Here is a 24,096-nt window from a genome sequence, read left to right as displayed (position 1 = left end):
TCAGGCATAGTTGGTCTGATATTCACAGCACGTATATAATCCTGAATTGCTTCAGTAACTCTACCAATCTCCTTAAATGTGTTCCCTCTATTGACAAGACCATCAGCAGCAGTCTGCGAAGAACTTCATTGTAACAGGCTATCGCTTCTGCATAATTTCCCTGGTGTAATACAAGAGAACTATCAATTTCCAACTAGGGGCAAAGACAACAAAGAAAATGATAGACAAATTATATGACTTTCTTCCATTAAATGAGGCAATATGCAATAACTCTCAAACTAGCAATGAAAAAGGTAGATATAGTACTCTACCTGTTGCTTGTATATAATAGCCAAGTTGTTGAAGGGTACAGATATCCCTGTTGTAACTGCTAAAGTTGCCTTATAGAATGATGCAGCAACACTCATCATGTTGCTGCATGAAGAGAAGTTTCATTAAGGAACAAAAATAAACTATCCGCACAGTTGTCATCAAACATTTCTAAAGCTTACCAATCCATGTATATGTTGCCAAGGCTTGACAATGCTTGTGGAGGGTTAGGTTGTAAAGCAAAGCTTGACTTGGGAAAAATTATTAAAATGAAGTTATTCAACAAGGAAAAAAAACTTAAGAGAATAAAAATATCCAAATTAAAAAGTCACCCTATAATGTCCAGCGTCTTTGAGAGCATGTCCAGCATCTTTGAGAGCATTCCCCTTTTAATGTGCAAGAAAGTCGATCATTAACTAACTTGGCTCACCATCAAGAAGGATACCGCATTTTGACATATTAGGGCATTATCAACTTACCAGATTATTGTAAGCTTCAATAAAGGTAGAATCACAGTTGATAGCTTGCTTGTAATGCAGAATTGCCATGTCAAGTTGACTTTGTTCATAATAGATGCCAGCAAGGTTTCCTGCTTCCAGATATCCCCAATGCATAGTTGACATAATAAACTCTCTTCAGAGCATAGTTTGCAGCAAAGTTATCCACAAATTCAAAAAGAGATTAACAGTCCAGTGGAAAAATAGGAGTTATTGAATCACGTAGCATATTCCAGTGAAAGTATTCTGCAACAGTAATGTTATGAAGAACCTGAAATAAATAGAAAATGATTAAGAGTTCACACAAACAAGAACTACACATAGTAAATAAACTTCTCTTCTTTTGTATGCAAGTCAACAACAAATCATCATGTACTTCAAAAATGAGTAAGATATTAGTTAAAATAGAAATAATTAGAGGAAAAAATAGACATGTTTTATATAGCAGCCAATTAATACATTTTGACATTGAGAAACAACATCAAACCCTTAGTTGCAACTATTAAGGAGACCTAAAGACAAACAGTGTAAAAGCCTTCACACAAAAAGTAGAAGTGTGGATACCAAATATGCAATTTCTTCATTCATATCAAACCCAACAAAGAATCATTGGATCACTGTCATCTTTGGGAAGCAATGAGATTTTAATTAAAATAGAACAAATTTGAGGAATTTTACATTCTTAATTTGTATAATAACTGGTCAATTGATTTTCGTATGGAGAAGAACCAAGTAAAATATGGTCAGTGTAAAATCCTTATGAGTTGAAGTCGAATTATATTTCAACTAAAATACAGATTAAATCAATGACAAATGATAATCAAAGTGAAGAAATAAACAAGTAGATAATAGGTTCCATTATCACAATAGTTCATAGAACCTAAACATTCTAAAAACACTAAATCTAAGAATTTATTTCAGCCCTGGTCGAAAAGAGTACTCAGTTACTCCACAAGTTTACCATGAACATAGTTTCTCAAGATCACAACATAGTGGTAGAAGAGCTTTGCTTCAGGTGTCTAAAACACCTACATTACAAAAGGATTCAAAACAGCCTATCAAGATATATTTAAATTATGATGCTGTGGGTCATTCTTATGATAGGGATTGCTTAAATGTTGGAGATCTTGTGAAGGTAATCTGTTAAAGTAAAATAAATCGCTCAATTATGGACAATGAGTTCCTGTATTTTATAAGCATGAACCATTCTCTGGTCTTGGTGTTATTTCAGCTTGGTGAACCTTCTGCAATATCAGTTCCAAGAAGCTCTGTGTGCACCCCTAATGGAGATAGGCCAATATTTGCAGATTGTTGGTACAACTGCACATTGGAAGATATTTCAGGGGAAGATAAGAAGCAGCGTCTTAAGAAGGTATGACACATAATGTCTACAGATGAATTTAAATTGATCATATAAATTTAATCAACTTGTATATTTGATGATAGAAGATAATAATGTGTACAGATGATCCATTATTCTGAGAGCGAAAAACGTTATAAACTTCATCCTCTTATCTTACATGTGCCTCAATAACCAACACATTTCTTCTTGTTTCTGTTTCGGAGGTGGTTTATGAAATCTCATGCATTCAACAATTTAGGAATCAATCTCTCCTGAAGCATTAATTAATTACATTAACTGCAAATATTACTCTACAGAGATTACCATTGCACGACCATGGCTTCCTTATTCTATACATGATGGTTTGCCTTTTTTCCTCAAAATTATCCAGGTCCGAAACCCATCTCTTCCAGGAGTAGCGCCATGCAATCATTTGAGAGATATGAGAGCTTTGAGTAGGCTTGAATCTCGTCAGCTAGTTGTGTTTGTTGCCTGTTATGATTATTCAGATACAAAATTAGTGAACTCTCTGATGTTTTGCGTGTGGATCGACAATCACACATGAGCTAGAGCAAAGTAGAAAATATAGCTGGAATCTGATCATGACACAGATGAAGACTACAGGATGAAGTGGCTTTATTTCCTTGTTCTCAAGGCCACACAATGCAGTATGTAGCTCATGTTTTCTGTACGAGTATGCATTTTGAAAATCAAGTATGATTTCAAACACAAAATTCAAAACAAAGAAAACATCTTAACCAGTGGAAGCATTTATGATATAAGGAGTGTATCATCTTCCATTTGACATGTCAAATGCTGATTTTGCTAATTTCATTTGCCTATTCTACTCAATTCAAGTATTCAACTTAGTTTTATGGCACTCACTTCACAGATTCTGTAGAGAATCAATAGGCATTTGTTCATCAGCCCATTGTGCATCCTTCACCTTGGAATCAGGTTCCCTTCCAGTCACCTGAAGTGGAACTTCTAACTCAGGCGGTGTCTGCGAGAATACAAACAGATCGATTAGATACTTTACTATAGTACCTCTCTAAACTCTGAAGTACTGTGAGATTGCTTCCTACCATGCAACGAATAAGAGGCCAATTCATTTCACGGAAGAAGGAATGTTGCTTGATTTCATTGGCACCAGTTTTTGATCCCAAACGATTAACATGGTCTCTATTCAGTAATCCATGTCTTAGCTGCCTTGCTGCAAGGCTAACCTGCAGAAAACAAGAAACACTATTCAAAAAGGATTGCCTTTGTTTTATACGATGAAACTCATTGAATTTTCTAACACAGATGCTTAGATACTGTAGAAGCTTAGATACTGATAGATTCCTTGAAACACTATGTCATAGTAGTTCAATTTATGGACAAAATTCAGGAACTTTTTGACTTACTACTTGAGGTCAGACGAGAACGATCCTAGGGTTTCCGAAGAGCGGGGGAGATCAGATTGAAGAGTGCAGCTACAGTCAATATTTCTTGAGCGGAAGGGACACCGTATATAAACTTGGGAGTTAGGGTTTCAAGAATAGCAAGTTACTGGTCTCTTCCAAATGAACTAAACCCAATCCCACTCATTCAAATACAGTAACTTTAAGCAAGAATCTGAAGATAAAAATAACAGATCTAGAATCGTAGGTCTTTGGATCTCGACGGAAAACGCAAGAGAGGTACATTGCAGCGAAGAAATCGCCTAGATCCCGGGTCGAGGAAGGAAGTTTACCTCATCGACAGGAAGATCCGACAGTGACTGGATCTCGGGAACTCTTAGATCTGTCTCCACAGAGAGCTTGCAGAGGAGAAGAGGGAGGTGAGGCTGAGTGAAGAGTGAAGTGTTGGAGGGAGGAGTGAAGTGTTGGAAGGAAGAGTGAAGTGTTGGAGGGAACAGTGAAGTGTATACGGTGGACAGCGCTCTAGGTTTAGGTTTGGAAGGAAGAGTGAAGTGTTGTAAATTTTGACTAAGTATTGGTGGAAAAATTAAATTATTTTATTTTGGTTCATTAACACCGGGTTTTAAAAACCGCTGTTAAAATCGATGTCTATTAACGGAAAAAATGCGCTCATAGACATCGCCTAAAAAGCCGATGTCTATGAATGAAAATATGCCCTCATAGACACCGATTTTTGGAAAAACTGATGTAAAATACTCAAAGACATCGGTTTTTACTTAAAACCGTTGTTGTTCCACCGATGTCTATGAGGGTTTTTCTTGTAGTGACATTCGATATCTTAAACACAGGGAGAATAATACACTCATGATAAAAAGGAGCCCATATAGTAATATGAGATTAGTGCGATAGTTCAATAATAACTCTTTAGTGGTATGAGTTATTATTGATGAACTCGAGTTGGGTGTTCAAGGCGAACACAGGAAGCTCAAGTTCATCAGGAGACCAAAACCAATTCCTCCTCTCGGTCCTTGTCGTAGGCTCTTATTAATAAAGTCTTATATCCACCTAAACCTAACTTCTTACCCACCTTAAGGTGGCTGGCCAAGCCTAGCTTGGAGCCCAAGCTAGGGCCGACCAAACCAAGGCTAGATGGGTTCAAGTGGTGGTCGGCCCTAGCTTGGAACCCAAGCTTAGGTGGCCAACCATAATAAATTAAAAGGAGATTTTAATTTTAAAATCTTTCCTTATGTGGAAGCCATGATTTTAAAAGAGAGTTTTAAATTAAATCTTTCCTTTTATAGTTTCTACAAAGGATTAAGAGAAAGGTTTGATACCTTTCCTTATTTGTAGTTAAAAGGAAGATTTTAATTTTTAGAGAAAACTTTCCTTAATTGTAACCATCCACATGTTTTAAATGAGAGATTTTAATTTATAAAAGTTTCTTTTTATAACTAACCATGAAGGGAATTTTAAAAGAGAAATTTTTATTTTAAAAATTTCCGGAAACAAATTAGGAAGTTTTAATTTTGTGTTTAAAACTTTCTTTATTTGGAGGATATGTAGGGGTCGGCCATTGAAAGACTAAAAGGAAGTTTTAATTAAATTTTCCTTATTAACCATTGGCAAAAAAATAAGAAAGTTTTAATTATGTACAAAATTTTCCTTATTTGCCATGACCAAGGATTATAAAAGAGTGAGAGGGGTTGCCTCTTGATAAGACATTTATTATTCCTCTCCTCTCTTCCTTGGTGTGGTCGGCCCTCTTCCATTGCTCTTCCTCTTCTCTTCTTCTTCTTTGGTGGCCGGCGGCATCTAGTCTTGGAGAGATTTTTGGTGGTCGGATTTTACTTAGAGAAGAAGGAGAGATAGGAGGCATTGTTTCTTAGCATCCCTTGGAGCTTGGTTGGTGGCCAAAGTTCTTCATCTCTAGGAGATTGTTGGTGGCTGAAACTTGCAAGGAGAAGGAGGCTTGGGTGGATTCTCATCTCGGTAGATCGTCGCCCGCACAACGTCCGAGATAAGAAGAGGAATACGATAGAAGATTGTGAGGTCTATAAGATACAAAAGGTATAATTAGTTATTAGTTTCCGCATCATAACTAGTTTATTCTTTTGTTTATATCTTGAAATACCAAACACAAGAGGCTAACGATTCTAGACTATCGAATTTATGTTTCGATTTTGTGTTTCTTTTGTTTTTTTATCTTGTGATTCAATTGTTCTTAGTGGTTAAACCTAGGGTTACTATAAGGAGATTAAATATTGAATTTCATTGAAAGACTTTGTCTAGGAAGTGGTGGATGATCCCATACCCAAGAATGCCTAGAGCCTCGTCATGTTTAACCTGGAAGTTGATATCTGAAATAAGTATTTAATCAAATTTGTAACATGGGTGGATTTGGATTAATAATGTTAAGCATCGTTTGCGATCCAAGTCTAAACATCTAAGAACAGATAAGTTGAATTTGGAATCAATAATGTTAAGTTCTGTTTGCGATTCCAAATTTAATTTTTAAAGAACACAATAGGTTGTTAGGAAAGGTTCAGGATTTATACAAAATTTTTATACAAGGGAACCAGTACGATATTCCGAGTAGCAACCAACAATTGGTATCAAAGCTAGGGTTTGCCTCTGTTTGTTTGGTTTTCAATTTAATTATGCACATGTCATACACAATTTAGGCAGGATAATAGTAGGATATGCTAACTCTGTGGTTGCAGGCTCCAACTATTATGACTTCTTGTGATTGTGTATGATTGGACCCTCAGACATGTCGAGGGCATTTTATGTGTGTGCATGATTATATGTATTAAATACAGCAGGAGCTATATTAGTTTTAGGATTTTACATTTTTATTTCGATCTAGATTACATGTACATTTCCTTGTGCAATATAGGATCGATAAATGTAAAATTCTATTTTTATCGTGGATCATATCCTTGCGAGGCATGGTACTATTTGAGGACCAGATGCACAGCAGAATAAGAAGCAAGATAGATGTGACGACTAGACCCGATTGCGGTGGCTAAAGATGGCAGCAGCTAGGGTTAGCAGCACACGGAGGACAGTGATGGAAGAAGCCATAATAATTGGAAATTTAATTTCCATATTTATTGTTTTTATTTACTGTGATGTGTGTATGCATGTAATGTGTGCTTGCATGATAAAATTCCTCACCTTAAATAACTAAGTGGGAGAGGAATTTTAAATAATTCCACGGTCTCCATTACTGATTTGAAAGTGATACAAACAAACTTGCGTGTTGGCTCTGAGTGCCTTCCTCCATAACGGATGAGTTTGTTTGTGGGTCACTAGATCAAACTTCCTTTTATGGATGATTAAAGGAAATTATTTAGGAGCGTGTGATCTTCTCCAACTGAAGGGGCACAATCATATTTAATGGACTAAGTATCAAGTAATGGTATACACTTAAACGCATTCAATAGTATCCTCCCCAATGGAGTCAATGCTATTTTTGCGTGACCAAAGGAAAACCAACTGTTAGTGCGAGAAGCATTAGACGATCGAACCCAAGTTTTGATAATGGTAAAGGGTTCAAAGTTAAGTAGTGTTGTGATCTAACAAGTTTATAGAGCTTGCAAGAAAGCCCTAAGTGATACTTAGGCAAAAGTCCTAGCTGCGGTTAGGCAAGTGGAAAACCCTAGGGGGTGGTAACCCTAGGTCATAGGGGGTGGTAACCCTATGCGAAAAGTCTTGGCGTGTCGAGAGATTCAGGCAAAAGGCCTAGGGGGTTAACCCTAGGTGAAAAGTCTTGGTGTCGCGAACCAAGTGAAAGACTGGACTGGCCGGGAAGCGAAAGTCCAGCAGAAAGTCCGGAAGCTACGAACGTTGAGCAAAAGTCCATCCGATCTGGAGGATCGCACTGGCAACAGGTAAATCTCCTGAGTGGAGTAGGTGAGGACGCGTTCCCCGTAGAGGGAACAGTAGGCGTCGAGTCGACCTAGGGTTTCCGGTTGGAAATCCGAAGTCAGACCCGGACAGTCCGATGATTGTCGATTATATCATTTATCATATTTCTGTGCTAACTTTATTTTGTAGGGTTTGTGTTTGGGACTAACACATTTTTCAGGAACAAAAGGAGCACATGTAACCTCGGATGAACAGTGTCCGAGGCGCCTCCATGGGTCTTGGAGGTGCCTCCATGGGTCTTGGAGGCGCCTCGGGTGCTAGCCGAAGCCAGCTGTCCAGAGAAGCTGGAGGCGCCTCGGAGGAAGCTGAAGGCGTCCTGGACCAGGTGTTGGAGGCTCGCTGGAGCAGCTTGGAGGCGCCTTCAATGGGATAAGGTGTGACCAAATCAGAGCAAATCCACGCGTGCGACTCAGCGGCCTGGAGGCACCTCGGACAGGCTTGGAGGCGCCTCCAGCACTGTTTAAAAGAGGGACTCGAGCAGCAGCTTGTAACAACAACTTCCAAGTGATCTTTCTACTACAAACTGCTACTGAGACAATCCCAAAGTGCTGCAACGAGATCCCGACGACCTGAAGCTTCAAAATCACACATTCTTGTTGTCGGTATACTTTTTCATTTCAAGTAGATTGTAATAACTTTGTAACTATTATTCGAGCTTATAGTTGTTGGCCACCGGAAGCGATCAACAATCACGGGCCTTGGAGTAAGAGTCGCCACAGGCTCCGAACCAAGTAACTACTTGTGTTTGCGTGTGTTCTTTTCTTTACTTAATCTGTGTTGCTTTATTTTCTTTTCGTTATTCTGCTGCATTTAATTACTCGAACGATTTACGATTCCGGAACTTTTCGTTATTCCGTTGCATTTTTCAGAACTATTAATTTTATTTATCATAAAGTTAGGATGACAAGATAATACAATTAATGGATAAAACCTCCTCTTACAAATGTTGAATTTGTATACGTTCACACTAACGTGGCATGCAAAATTCACAGTGTTTTGAGGTGTTGGTGAATTTAAATGATATTGTTTGAGGACTCAATATTATTCTAAATTCTAAAGTTTTGACCAAAACTTATTTTGTGATTCTTAGGATGACTTTCAACCCATTGACTATTATTCTGAAAGAGAACAAACTTACTGGTCCTAATTACATAGATTGGTAAAGAAACTTGGACATTGTCTTAATTGCTGAAGGCTATAAGTTTGTACTGTTAGAGGTCTGCCCTAATGAGCCTAATAGTGATTCTAGTGAAGAGGAGATTGAGTATCATAAGAAATGGGTCAAGGCAGATGACATGGCGCGGTGTTAAATTTTGGCTTCTATGTCAAATGTGCTACAACATCAGCATCAGTTCATGCCTACTGCCTATAACATGATGTACAATCTCAAGGAACTCTTCGGATACTAGAATCGGGCTACTAGGCAAGAGGCTATGAGAAACTTAATGACATCCACCATGTCAGAGGGGACACCCGTAAGGGATCATATCCTCAAAATGATGGCTTACTTGAAGCTGAGATCGATGGGGAAACCCAGGTCGATATTATTCTCCAAACGCTACCCAAAAGTTTTGAGCAGTTTTGCCTGAACTACAATATGAATAAAAGGATTTATTCATTGGCAAAACTATTGACAGAACTTCAGGCAACAGAAGGGTTATTTCATCATAATTCTCAAATTCACTTTGCTAGAAAGGTTTCTACTTCTAAACCGAAAGGCAAGAAGAAGAAACAAGCTGGTTCGGCAAAGAAGGTGAATCAATCTCTAGGTACTGGACTAAAAGCTGGAGTGAAGAAGCCAAAGGGCAAATGCTTCATCTGCAAGCAGTCTGGACATTGGAAGACGGACTATCCTCGTAGAAATGAGAACAATAAAGGTACATCTTATTCTCTAGTAGTTGAAACATGTTTAGCGGTGTTATCTACCAGTACCTGGTGTGTAGATACAGGAGCCACTGATCATGTCTGCAATACATTGCAGGGGTTCCAGGAAACCCGACGACTATATGAAGGAGAGACAACCATCTACATGGGCAATGCTACGAAAGTGGCGGCTGTTGTAGTGGGAGACGTCTACTTATCATTCGATAGGAATAGGACTTTGATTTTGAGAAATTGTCTTTATGTACCAAACTTTAGAAAGAATTTAATTTCAGTTTCTAAACTATTTTTTGATGGATATACTGTTTCTTTTGATGACAAAGTGTTTGTCAAGAAAAATAGAGTTATTATCTGTTCTGGTGCATTAGTAGGTAATTTGTATACTCTAAATCCAATTACTCACACAAAGCAATAAATGGAAATTAATAACACATCTTCTAATTCTAATAAGAGAAAGGAACATTCAACAATAAACCAAACATATCTTTGGCATCTAAGGCTTGGTCATATTAACTTGAGTAGGATTCAAAGGCTAATAGTCGATGGACTCTTGGGTTCATTAGTGTTGGAAAACTTTTCAACTTGCGAATCTTGCTTGGAAGGTAAAATCACCAAGAGACCTTTTAAGGCCAAGGGGTATAGAGCCAAAGATGTGTTAGAACTAGTTCATTCTGATTTGTGTGGTCCTATGTCTATCCAGACAAGAGGTGGTTTCAAATATTTTGTCTCTTTCATAAATGACTATTCGAGATATGGGTGCATTTACTTGATGAGCCGCAAGTTTGAATGCTTTGATAAGTTCAAAGAGTACAAGGTTGATGTGGAGAAACGTCGTGGTAAAAGTATCAAGACACTACGGTCTGATCGTGGTGGTGAATACCTCTTTGGAGGGTTTAGGAATTACTTATCAGAGGTCGGGATTCAATCCAAATTGTCTGCAACTGTTACACCCCAACAGAATGGTGTGGCAGAAAGAAGGAATAAAACTCTTATGAAAATGGTTAGATCAATGATGAGTTATTCAGAATTATCAGATTCGTTTTGGGGATATGCTCTGGAAACAGCAGTGTATATTCTGAATATGGTACCTTCTAAATCAGTACCCTCTTCTCCCATGGAATTGTGGAATGGGCGTAAGCCTAATCTGAGTCATATTCGGATATGGGGTAGTCCAGCACATGTGCTGAAAGGAGATACTAACAAGTTGGAATCACGTACATAAGTTTGTCTGTTTATAGAATGAAACTATGTCCTAGTAATCTAGGTTGATGATGTCCCCTTGAGGAGCTCATAAAGATTGTCATGTAAACCCTGCAGGTGGACTTAGTCCGACATGACAATAAGGTTGAGTGGTACTACTCTTGGAGTTAGATATTAATTAAGTGAGTTGTCAGTAACTCATTTAATTAATGGATATTTGATATCTTAAACACAGGGAGAATAATACACTCACGATAAGAAGGAGCCCATATAGTAATATGGGATTGGTGCGGTAGTTCAATAATAACTCTTTAGTGGTATGAGTTATTATTGATGAACTCGAGTTGGGTGTTCGGGGAGAACACGGGAAGCTCAAGTTCATCGGGAGACCAAAACCAATTCCTCCTATCGGTCCCTGTCGTAGCCTCTTATTAATAAAGTCTTATATCCACCTAAACCTAACTTCTTACCCACCTTAAGGTGGCCGGCCAAGCTTAGCTTGGAGCCCAAGCTAGGGTCGGCCAAACCAAGGCTAGATGGGTTCAAGTGGTGGTCGGCCCTAGCTTGGAACCCAAGCTTAGGTGGCCGACCACAATAAATTAAAAGGAGATTTTAATTTTAAATTCTTTCCTTATGTGGAAGTCATACTTTTAAAAGAGAGTTTTAAATTAAATCTTTCCTTTTATAGTTTCTACAAAGGATTAAGAGAAAGGCTTGATATCTTTCCGTATTTGTAGTTAAAAGGAAGATTTTAATTTTTCGAGAAAACTTTCCTTAATTGTAACCATCCACATGTTTTAAATGAGAGATTTTAATTTATAAAAGTTTCCTTTTATAACCAACCATGAAGGGAGTTTTAAAAGAGAAATTTTTATTTTAAAAATTTCTGGAAACAAATTAGGAAGTTTTAATTTTGTGTTTAAAATTTTCCTTATTTGGAGGACATGTAGGGGCCGACCATTGAAAGACTAAAAGGAAGTCTTAATTAAATTTTCCTTATTAGCTATTGGCAAAGAAAATAAGGAAGTTTTAATTATATACAAAACTTTCCTTATTTGTCATGACCAAGGATTATAAAAGAGAGGGAGGGGTTGCCCCTTGATAAGACATCTATTATTCCTCTCCTCTCTTCCTTGATGTGGCCGGCCCTCTTCCATTGCTCTTCCTTTTCTCTTCTTCTTCTTTGGTGGTCGGCGACATCTAGTCTTGGAGAGATTTTTGGTGGCCGGATTTTTCTTGGAGAAAAAGGAGAGATAGGAGGCATTGTTTCTTAGCATCCCTTGGAGCTTGGTTGGTGGCCAAAGTTCTTTATCTCTAGGAGATTGTTGGTGGCCGAAACTTGCAAGGAGAAGAAGGAGGTTTGGGTGGATTCTCATCCCAGTAGATCGTCACCCACACGATGTCTGAGATAAGAAGAGGAATACGATAGAAGATCGTGAGGTCTATAAGCTACAAAAGGTATAACTAGTTATTAGTTTTTGCATCCTAACTAGTTTATTCTTTTGTTTAGATCTTAAAATACCAAACACAAGAGGCTAACGATTCTAGACTACCGAATTTGTGTTTCTTTTATTTTTCGATCTTGTGATTCGATTGTTCTTAGTGGTTAAACCTAGGTTTACTATAAGGAGATTAAATATTGAATTTCATTGAAAGACTTTGTCTTGGAAGTGGTGGATGATCCCATACCCAAGAAGGCCAAGAGCTTCGCCATGTTTAACCTGGAAGCCGATCTCTGAAATAAATATTTAATCAAATTTGTAACATGGGTGGATTTGGATTAATAATGTTAAGCATCGTTTGCGATCCAAGTTTGAACTTCTAAGAATAGATAAGTTAAATTTGGAATCAATAATCTTAAGTTCTGTTTACGATTCCAAATTTAATTTCTAAATAACACAATAGGTTGTTAGGAAAGGTTCAGGACTTGTACAAATTTTTTTTACAGGAGAACTAGTACGATATTCTGAGTAGCAATCAACACTTTCTTTAGACTTGCACATCTTGACTCATGAATTTCAAAAGTTGGAAAACATTCTTCTAAGGTGCTTACCTCTAAATCCTTGAGATGAAATACACATCTACTAAGGTTGACCATTCTAGAGTCCTAGGAAATGCATTAAGTGCGTACCTTAGTGAATCTCGATTGGATACCTTTTCTCCGAGATTCGTGAGTCCTGTGATTAGCTCCTTGATTCTTGAGTGGAGGTGTACGACGGTTTCACCTTCTTCTAACCAAAGGTTGCTGATCTAATTCCAGAGCAGGTCCTGTCTTACTAGTTTTACCTCCGAGATCCCTTCGTGTAATTCCAGGAATTTCTCCTAGAGCTCCTTGGCTGACTCGTAAGCTCCGATATGGTTGACTTCTTCAGGTGGTAAAACACTAAGCGGATGAAATTATGTTTTTCCATTTGCTACGAAGTCTGGTTACTCCTTCTTCATCCACTGATATTCTTCTTTGTCTTTCAGGGCTACAAAACCATATTAATATATAATTATTAATAATTCAAAATCTATTTTAAAAAATACTTCCATCTTCTTTTTCCAGTTCACGAATTTCCCCTCGAACTTCGGTGGATGGATGCTCAATCCGACCATCTCGTGTGCTTCGTTTGGTGGTTAGTCCTCCTGAAGCGAACATGCTCTGATACCACTTGTAAGACTGTTGGCGACCTGCTAAAGGGAGGTGAATAGCCCTGACAAATAAAAAGAACCTTTCTCGAATTTACGGCTTAATTAATCTAACACTTGTATAAATAAAATAAATGACTGAAAGAAAAGAGACACGAAAGGGTTATTTGGTTACAATCGGGGAGGTTGTTAATCCAAGGAACTTGGAGCTCAGTAAACAATCTCCTTTAGGCGAGGAAGCCTCTTACATCAATTGAAGTACTCAATTTCAGAACAAAATAAAACTAGAATGAATCACAAATATTGTTCTGAACCTCTTGGACCTTGGTCGGGGCATCTGGAATGAGATAGAATTATATCCCCGATGCAATGGTTAAACGTCACGTCGATTTGGGTAAAATTTGGATTCCGGGCGCCCAAATGGTCCGGGCGCCCCAGACTAGTTCCAGGCTCCCCGACCAGGTCCAAGCGCCCGGACCAGGAAAGTCAACATAGTTAACTTTTTTCGTCTAGGTCTTCCACTTCGGTTCCGCTCGCCTTAGTCCGGGTCTTCTGCTCCGGCTCCGCTCGCTTGGGTGATTTTGGCCATCCGAAATAGGGCTCACCCGAACTCAACTTCCGGCCTTCTCGAGCAACCTTCCGCTCTGGCTTCTCGTCCCTCAAAAATACCGCAAGCCTCCTTCTCATCCGCCGCATACTCTTCCGCAGCACCTCGTCCCTCAGACGCACTAAACCTGTTGGCTCTCTCCCGTGCCATCCTTCTCGCTAGCTTCATCTTTTGCTCGAGTTCCTGTGCTTCTAAGTTCCTGCACACTTAGACACAAGGTTAAACCCAACAGGACCTAACCTAACTTGTTTGATCACATCAAAACTACCTTGGAGTTCCAACACTAATAACCTTTCTAGGCTTCTTAGAAGCCTTGGTCATGCTAGACTCTTCTAGATCAACTCTAGGGATACCTTCCCTTATGACCTTCTTAGTACTTTCTTAAGCTTCTTAAAATCCTTAGTCACATTGGTCTCCTTAAGGTTGACTCTAAGGATGGCCTCCCTTGTAGGCTTGACTTGACCCCTAGACCTAAGTTTAGTTCCATAACAATATAGAACTCTATAATATGAGGGCACATTCTTCTTGGCTTTAGGTTTGTGACCCAAACCTCTATGGTCATTGATTGACTCTTGCCTATCTATTCCTAGGTTTTGTCCATTTGACCCTCTTTAAGACATTTTCCATTCTTTTAAGAGCCTTTTCTAATTTTTCAAGCATTGACCTCAAGGCTTGGTTTTCTATTCTTAAATCCTTAAATTTGGATTTTTCTTGATTCCCTTGGGCATTTTTATTTTAAAGTATATATCTAAAATCCTTAGAGTTATTATCTAATTTGTTATTTACCTTCATAAACTTAGGTACAGTAGTTTTGGCATGATACGCTACATATTTTTCTTTAACTCTATCATGCTTCCTATTTTCATGATAAATAGCATTAAAGTGATATAAATTTGAACTAGCATGCTTTTTATCATTTTTCAAAGGAATTGTATTAATAAATGATACCTTGGATTTGATCTTAAGAGCTCTCCCTAGAATTGAGCTTCTTCCATTAAGCTTGCTCGGTTTCTTCCCTTGAGAACATTGACTTCAATATTGTCCCTTTTGACTACACAATAAGCACACAATGTGCTCCTTGTCCTTCCGTATCACAGGGCCAACCTTCTTAGGCTTTTCCTTAGCCTTTGGTGCCACTTGACCCTTCTTCTTGGTCAATGTGGGATACTTACTTTTATAGTGCCCTTTTTTCCTACACTCAAAACCAATGATATCATCTTTATTCTTAACAATTGAAATTTTTATACCTTCATTTGTAGGGATGACACTATCTTCTTTTGATCTAGATGTAGAGGCTTCTTCTTGATCCGACATTGATGGTCCATGCTCCCCCTTAATCCTTGAGGTGGATGCCTCTTCATCTTCATCCTCATATGTTGAGCATCTCTCAACCTCCAAATCTTCATGTATATGGAACATAGAGTATGCTCCCTCTTTGCCTTTATCGTTGCACTCCATTGAGGATGGATTTTCCTCTAAATCTTCTTGATCCAATGAGTTGCCCTCTTTGGATTCTTTTTTATTTGGTACAGTGGAGAGTTCTTAATGGATTCTTGCCAACTTGCTCCAAAAATCCTTAGTATCTTGATATTCTTCGATTTTACTCAAAATATTGCTCGATAATAAATTAGCTAATAATTTGGTCACTTTTTCATTAGTCTCGCTTCTTTAAATTTACTCTTTGCTCCAATTGCTCCTTTTGATGAGTTTGCCTTTTGAATCTCTTGGAGCCTCAAATCCCTCCATTAGAACTGATATGGGTCAAGTTTAGTAGGTCCCTGGTAAAAAGGAGAAAGAAGATAATAGAATTAAGAAAATAGATCAGTATCGGCCGGGATATACCTTAAGAGAGGTAGGTCAATCCCGACCGGGTAATACCTTGAGAAGTATAGTCCAATATCGGTCGGGATATACCTTGAGAGAGGTAGGTCAATCCCGACCAGGTAATACTTTGAGAAGTATAGTCCAATATCGTCCGGGATATACCTTAAGAGAGGTAGGCCAATCCCGACCAGGTAATACCTTGAGAAGTATAGGCCAACATCGACCAAGATAACACGCTTAAGAGAATATAGGTTAATATCGGCCGGGATAGCAGGCTTAAGTAGATATGGGCCAAGATCGACCGAGATAATATGCTTAAGAAAAGAAAGGCCAACATCAGGCGAGATTGTCTGAGCTAACGCATGCGAATATAGATTAATATCGGGCAGATGTATATGATCATCCGGGAATGAGCAAATACAAGACCATACAGGATTTATAATATATTATCGGACGATGAGGACCTGTGTTAAATAAGAATAATAATTCACCTGTACGAAACCTTGGATCAATCCCGGCCAATACAAAACATAGTATAATATCGGGTTGTCCATGACATAATGAAGACAGGACAACCAGGCAAGGGTGATAAAGTATAACTCATAGAACAAGATGAGAATAAATATTTTGGAGATATTTATGAATAGCTTATAAAAATATCTGCTTCATATGATTGTATAATAGGTTGACTAATTTGGCGGGAAGAATGCTTCTAGAATTTTCTGCAGGTACTAGACGACAAAGAGGGTACATCTAGGGTACCAAGAAGATTCCTTAAAAGTTATTTTTTGCAAGTACATGGCTTAGTCATCTCATAACAAACTCTAACAAACCGGGATCCACTTTATGACTACGGAGGTTATATGAAGTGGTATAAAAAGGGGAATCCTCTCCGTTGGCCAGGTATGCACACATTGTTGCTCGCACTCACAGCCCTAATTTTCAACTACTGTTCATCTTTTTCTTCTTCTTCAACACTAAGAGAGATCACTAACTTGAACATCGGAGGGCCTAGCTAGGGATTCCCACCCCGGTCTTATGTCACTGACAATAGTATTGGTTGGTCTCTTGTGTGTAGGAAGCCTTGGAAGCTCCAGATCTAGGTTTCCTTCATAAAAGCTTTCTTTTCATCTTTGGGGTCTTCGCACAAGAAGGGCATTATGTGACTTCAACCTCCTAGATCCGCTTTGGGTTTCTCGGATCGATCTTCCACAGGTATTATTCTTCGTCAGCAGTAGGTTTTTCTCCCAGCTTTCCGTTTTGTCTAGCTTCTCAGACAGGATCAAATTTGATGCCGTCTGTGGGAACTTCACCTGAATCTGAGGCTGCAAGATGGAAGACACTGGAAAATCAAACTTACCCACAATTAGTCGTGAAGACTTGGATTTCCTCATCAACACCCATGTACAGAAGGCTTTACAACAACAACAGCAATAACAACAAGCCCATACTAGAGCTACTCTGCCATTAGCTCATAATCCGGATATCTCGACTACTGAGCACCGAAGGGGAAAAGAACCGGAAGAAGAAGATCATGCATATTTCCCTCCGGCCACTGCTTCTCCAACTAGGCGCCCTTGAGCCTTCCTTCATACTCCTTTGGAACAAGGAGGATGAAGGCCTGTATTCCAGGAATCCTATGGCGAGGCGCCAAACAAAGAGAAGCGTAAAGTTAAGATGATGGTAGCTAGTGATAGCTCGCCGGAAAGAGTTATCTCTCCATTCTCTCAAAGTGTACTAGATGATCCGCTTCCCAAGCGGTATCAAAATCTTCAGATCGGCGAGTACACTGGAACTATAGATCCAGAGGATCATTTATTAAAATTTGAGAACGTAGCATTATTACAATAATTTTCTGATGGAGTAAAGTGCCAGATGTTTCTTACAACGCTTGGAGGAGCTGCTCAAGGCTGGTTTAAGAGATTGCCTGAGAATTCTATTCAGAAATTTAAATATTTCAAGAAGGTTTTCTTGCATCATTTTTCTAGCAACAAGAGGTATCACAAAACTCCTTGGAGCTTATTCTCAATTAAACAGGGATCTAAGGAGCCCATTAGAGCCTATATTAAGAGATTCAATCAGGTAGTTATCGATGTACCCAATGCTACTACCGAGATATTGGTGAGTGCCTTCTCTCAAGGCTTGAATGATAATGATTTTTTTAAAGATTTGGTAAGAAATCCTCCTGCCAATTTTGACTCATTAATCAAGCGTGCTAATGAATTCATTAATGTTGAAGAAGCTCAAACTACCCACCAAAAAGAAGGTACTACTTCTGTTGAAACCCCAAGGTTATTTTGGTGTGATCAACAAGTTAAGTTAGGTTCTGTGTATTTCTAACCTTGTGTCTAAGTGTGCAGGAACACAGGTAGTCGAGCGGAAGATGCAACCAACGAGAAGGATGGCACGCGGTGCGTCCGAGGGACGAGGCGCTATGGAAGAGTACACCGGCGGACGAGAAGGAAACGCATGGTGGTTCCGAGGGACGAAAGCCGGAGTGGAAGACTGCTCGAGGAGCAAGAGAAGCAGCTAGTGAGAAGGACGGCACGCGGTGCGTCCGAGGGACGAAGACTGCGGATGAGTACGCCGGCGGACGAGAAGGAAACACGCGGCGATTCCGAGGGACGAGAAGTCGTAGGGAAGCCCACTCGAGAAAATCGGAACTTGGTTTCGGGTGAGTCCTTTTCCGGATGGCAGAGATCACCCAAGCAAACAGATCCGGAGTTGAAGACTCGGACCGAGGCGAACTGAACCGGAACATGGGTCCCCGGATGAAAAAGTCAACATCGGTTGACTTTAGGCTCTGGGGCACCCGGAACAGTCTGGGGCGCCCGGAGCAGCCCGGGGCGCCCGGAACCCTTCCGGGTGCCCGGACCAGACTTGTTGACCAGATCGCGTCAAACGCGATCTGAACGTTGGGGGATAAAGTTTTATCCCCCCGAGGGCGCCCGGAACCCTTCCAGACGCCCCGACTAAGGCTATAAATTATAGCCTTGGTCCAGAAGATTTTTATCAACTCAGTGCATTCCATTTCCAACACTTGTACGCTATTGTTCTAGATTAGCTTCTCTATTTTACGCTTTCACTGCTGTAAGAGGATTCTCCGCCTGAAGGAGATACTAGTGCTACATTCCTTGGATTAATAACCTCCTTGGTTATAACCAAGTAAAAACCTTCTGTCTCTTTCTTTCTGCTTTTATTTACTGCTTCAATTTTATACAAGTGTACTGTTGAGAGTTCGAGAAAGGGTTGTTTATTTTTGCAGGCTATCCAACCCCCTTTTCTAGCCGACTGCAACGGTCCTACAACTTCTTCTCCTACCCCTGTTAAGGAGAAGGCTCCTACTCCTGTTCCTCCACCGAGGGGACCTCGAGTAGTTTATTCGCCCCATCGTCATCTAGAGTATCGTCCACAAGCAGTACAACATGTGGAGATACAACAAGAAGCTCCAAGAAGATGGTGCACTTATCATAAGACTAGCAGTTATCATACAGAGGACTGTTTTGTTTTGAAGAATAAGAGAGAAAACAGGGGAGCCTCAACAAGGAATATTACCAAGCTCGGCCAGTACAACTCAAGTGCCTGAGAAGACTCAGCCTGAGGCTATGACCGCCCGGTAAGAAGAGAATATGAGCAATGCCGCCCAAGGCAACATTAATATGATCGCAGGCGGGCCCACTGATGGAGACTCTAACAGGGTCAGAAAAGCAAATCCACGAAGACTCGAGATCCATGCTGTAGGGTGCAGCATGGAAAGAGCAGCCGGTCTAGAAATCAGTTTTGGACCCAAAGATCTTGAGGGAGTAGAAATACCCCATGATGATGCATTAATAATTAAGGTTATGATAGTCAACTATACTATTTCTCATACCTTTATAGATACTGGTAGTTCTGTGAATATTATTTTCAAAAAAGCTTTTGATCAGCTCCATATTGACCCGAGCGAACTTCAACAGATGGTGACTCCCCTATATGGATTCACTGGTAATGAGGTACAGCCTCTGGGTTAAATAAAGTTGGTCATATCTCTAGAGGAAGAGCCCCTAATGAGGACAAGAAGATCTTACTTTATGGTGGTGGATGCCCCATCTTCCTATAATGTAATACTGGGTCGACCGACCCTGAACGAATTTAGGGTGGTCGTTTCTATTTTTTGCCAAAAAATTAAATTTCCTGCTGATGACTAGGTTGGGGAAGTGCAGGGCGATCAGAAGACAGCCCGTAAATGTTATGTAGAGATCGTCCGGACCGAAGCTAACGCCGCTCGAAAAATGCAAAGAATGGAGGTTAATGCTATTCAAGAGAAGTCACCTGTTCTGGTCTATGAGGAGAAGGAAGAAGTCCAGATACAGACTGGTCGACCTGAAGCCACTACTTATGTCGCAGTCGATCTTGATCCTGTGTTGAAGACCGAGCTGGTTCACTGCTTGAAGAAGAATAATGATGTCTTTGCCTGGACGCCTAAAGAAGTCACGGGTGTTTCCCCTTCGGTAATGGAGCATTCTTTGCATGTTTTCCCAGATGCCCGGCCAGTCATGCAAAGAAAAAGAAATTTCAGTGCAGAACAAAATCAAATCATCAAGGAAGAAGTGGCTAAACTCATGGAAGCTGGCTACATCAGGGAGCTACAGTTCCCTAGCTGGCTAGCTAATGTCGTTCTGGTCTCTAAGCTCGAGAACAAATGGCGGGTGTGTATTGATTTCCGCGATCTCAACAAGGCATGCCCGAAAGATTATTATCCTTTGCCCTGGATTGATCAATTAGTAGACTCTACGGCCGGATGTGAATATATTTCTATGCTGGATGCTTATCAAGGCTATCATCAAGTCCCTCTTTCTAAAGAAGATCAAGAGAAGGTCAGTTTTATAACATCTGAAGGTACTTATTGTTATAATGTTATGTCGTTTGGACTAAAAAATGCAGGAGCAACTTATCAAAGGCTTTTGAATAAGGTTTTCCAGAAACAGATTGGGAGAAATATGGAAGTATACGTTGACGATATTTTAATTAAGTCTCTTCAGACTACTGATCTATGCAGGGATGTAGAGGAGACTTGCAAAACACTGAGGCAATATGGACTCAAGCTGAACCCAAGCAAGTGTTTGTTCGGAGCAAAAGGTAGAAAATTCCTTGGATACATGGTATCCGAGCGGGGAATAGAGGCCAACCCGAGCAAAGTCAAAGCACTCCAGAACATGGAACCACCGCGCAATATGAGGGAAGCCCAAAGACTCACCGGCCGGATCACAACCTTGTCAAGATTCATTTCAAGGTTGGTTAATCGTAGCTTTCATTTCTTCAAAATACTTCGTAAGGCTAACAAATTTCAGTGGGACAAAGAATGTGATAGAGCTTTTCAAGAGTTAAAAGACTATCTGTCTGCCCTTCCTGTCTTAGCTAAGCCTGTAGTAGGTGAGACCTTATGGGTATATCTCTCAACCAATGAAAATACTATAGGCTCTGTGTTAGTTAGACAGGAAGGGAAAGAGCAACAACCTGTGTATTTTTCTAGCCATTTATTAAAAGGAGACGAGTGTAAATATACTACACTCGAAAAATTGGCTTATGCATTAGTGTTGACTGCCCGAAGGTTACGCCCCTATTCTTTAGCACATGCAATTATTGTATTGACCAACAATACTCTCGGACGGGTGTTGCTTAACCCAGAGGCATCGGGTCGGTTGATCAAATGGACCACCGAATTTAGTGAGTTTGACATACAATACCAGTCTCGTTCGGCCATCAAGGCACAAGCTTTAGCAGATTTCATCATAGAAGTTTAAGGTCCTGAAGAAGAAAATACTTGGAAGGTTTATGTAGATGGATCTTCAACCAGACAAGGTAGCAGAATTGGTGTTCTCCTTATATCATCGAGGGAAGATAAACTTCAACTTTCTGTCAGGCTGAATTATAGAGCCACCAACAATGAGGCGGAATATGAGGCATTAATAGCAGGATTACAAGACGCTCGACATGTGGGAGAGTCTCGGGTTTATATTTATTCTGACTCTCAATTGGCAGTCCAACAATTATCAGATAACTTTGAAATTAATAATGATAGACTCAAGTTATATGCCGAGGCATTTGATAAATTGAAAGCTCAATTTCAAGAAGTAAAGCTACAAAAAATTCCTCGATCTGAGAATCAAGTAGCAGATGAATTAGCCAGATTAGCCTCTGCTATAACACCATGGAGCCTGGATCGGCCAGTAGAGCAGACATTGTTAGTATCTTGTATTGAAAGACAGGCTGATGTAGAGATACAAGGTGACTGGAGGGTGCAAATCATATTATATTTACAACAAGGTATTCTTCCAATTGATACAGAACAAGCAAGGATATTTAAGAAGAGGGTTGCTCAATATACTATGATAGGGGAACAGTTATATAAAAGGGCTTTCTCTAGACCTTTACTTAAATGTATTGGGACAGAAGATATACAATACGTCTTGCAAGAAGTCCATCAGGGCTCATGTCGTAGTCATATAGGTGGAAGGTCCTTGGCCCGAAGAATTTTATTAGCAGGATATTTTTGGCCTACTTTATATGAAGATTCTGCAAAATTTGTAAGAACTTGTATTTCTTGTCAGAAACATCAAAATATTTCGCACCATCCTACACAATTGTTAAGAACCTCTATGGTCTCCTGCCCCTTTGACCAATGGGGCATGGACATAGTTGGTATGTTTCCTATGGCAACTGCACAAAGGAGATTCTTATTAGTAGCAGTGGATTATTTCTCTAAATAGGTAGAAGCAGAACCACTTGCTCGAATTACTGAAGATGCAGTTATTAAGTTCCTGTGGAAAAGTATTGTATGCAGATTTGACATTCCTCACAAATTAGTTTCTGATAATGGCAGGCAATTTTAAGGAGACAAAATCTTAGATTGGTGCAAGAGCTATGGTATTATTCAAGCATTCACTTCTGTAGCATATCCACAGAGTAACGGTCAAGCAGAAGTAACCAACAGAGAGATTATAAGAGGATTAAAAACCAAACTGGATCATGTTGGAGGCAGCTGGGTAGATGAATTGTCTAGTGTTCTCTGGGCATATTATACTACACCCCGAAAAGCTACCGGAATCACTCCCTTCCAACTAGTTTATGGGGGAAAAAGCTGTCATTCCTATAGAGATAGGCGTAGAATCTGACAGAAGACAACTATATGATGATGACAATGCGGGTCGGCGGCTTATAGAGCTAGATCTGATAGAAGAAATTCGAGACAAAGCTATAACTCGCCTCACATCATACCGACAAAGAATGAGGCAAAATTATAACAGAAGAGTCATCCCGAGATTTTTTTCAAGCAGAAGATTTAGTATGGAAACGTGTTAAACCCGCCGGAGATGTTAGCAAATTAGCACCGCAATGGGGAGGACCTTATAAGGTAGTAGAAAAACTGGCATCGGGTTCATATTATCTCTAGGACACTGAAGGAAGAATTCTCGAGCGTCCCTAGAGTGCAAATCATTTACAGCCCTACCGAACTTAACAAGCTCATATCATTAAAGAATATGTCCGAGAGAGTGAATCAAAACTATTTGAGGCAGTTTCCCTGCAAACAAATGACAAGTATGCTCATAATTTATGTATTTCATGCAACTCGATAAATACAATGCAGGCCAAATATCGCCCAAGGAATAAATATGGTTCAAATAGCATGATGATTATTGAGCAAACATTTTTAATCTGATCAAGCGACCGTCGATTGGGAGCTTTAAGGAAGGGCCTACCAGGTTTCCTTAAGAAAATCTCAAAAACGCTAAACCATCACAAGGTTAGTGCAAGCATTTTAGTTTTACATCAAAACATAGTCGATCGGGAAATCACATGAAGTAACCCGGACGGGTTTTCATGAGAGGAACCGGAGACTTTAAACTATCATCAAAACATAGTCGATCGGGAAATCACATGAAGTAAACCAGACGGGTCTTCATGGGAGGAACGGGAGACTTTAAACTATCATCAAAACATAGTCGATCGGGAAATCACATGAAGTAACCCGGATGGGTCTTCATGGGAGGAACCGGAGACTTTAAACTATCATCAAAACATAGTCGATCGGGAAATCACATGAAGTAACCCGGACGAGTCTTCATGGGAGGAACCGGAGACTTTAAACTATCATCAAAATATAGTCGATCAGGAAATCACAATAAGTAACCCGGACGGGTCTTCATGGGAGGAACTAGAGACTTTAAACTATCATCAAAACATAGTCGATCGGGAAATCACATGAAGTAACCCGGACGGGTCTTCATGGGAGGAACTGGAGACTTTAAATTATCATCAAAACATAGTCGATCGGGAAATCACAAGAAGTAAACCGGACGGGTCTTCATGGGAGGAACCTGACACTTTAAACTATCATAAAAACACAGTCGATCGGGAAGTCTCATGGAGTAACCCGGACGGGTCTTCATGGGAGGAATCGGAGACTTTAAACTATCATCAAAATATAGTCGA

The 24,096-nt window shown here is 39.8% G+C and overlaps 2 long non-coding RNA genes across 2 annotated transcripts; both read right to left on the bottom strand.

The window, feature by feature from the left end:
* Positions 1–627: 627 nt before the first annotated feature.
* LOC122049161 lies at positions 628–1,074 on the bottom strand. The gene is made up of 3 exons (XR_006130863.1): positions 1,029–1,074; positions 789–898; positions 628–695 (listed from the first exon to the last, which is right to left on the bottom strand). It is a non-coding gene; the product is annotated as an uncharacterized LOC122049161 (long non-coding RNA).
* A 1,328-nt stretch (positions 1,075–2,402) lies between these two features.
* Positions 2,403–3,318, bottom strand: LOC122049160. The gene is made up of 3 exons (XR_006130862.1): positions 3,234–3,318; positions 3,034–3,151; positions 2,403–2,640 (listed from the first exon to the last, which is right to left on the bottom strand). It is a non-coding gene; the product is annotated as an uncharacterized LOC122049160 (long non-coding RNA).
* Positions 3,319–24,096: the final 20,778 nt, after the last annotated feature.

Source organism: Zingiber officinale, chromosome 2B (assembly GCF_018446385.1).
Source record: "Zingiber officinale cultivar Zhangliang chromosome 2B, Zo_v1.1, whole genome shotgun sequence".
NCBI classification, from domain to species: domain Eukaryota; kingdom Viridiplantae; phylum Streptophyta; class Magnoliopsida; order Zingiberales; family Zingiberaceae; genus Zingiber; species Zingiber officinale.
The sequence above is the reverse complement of the archived record's forward strand: the minus strand, read 5'-3'. Positions and strand labels throughout refer to the sequence as shown.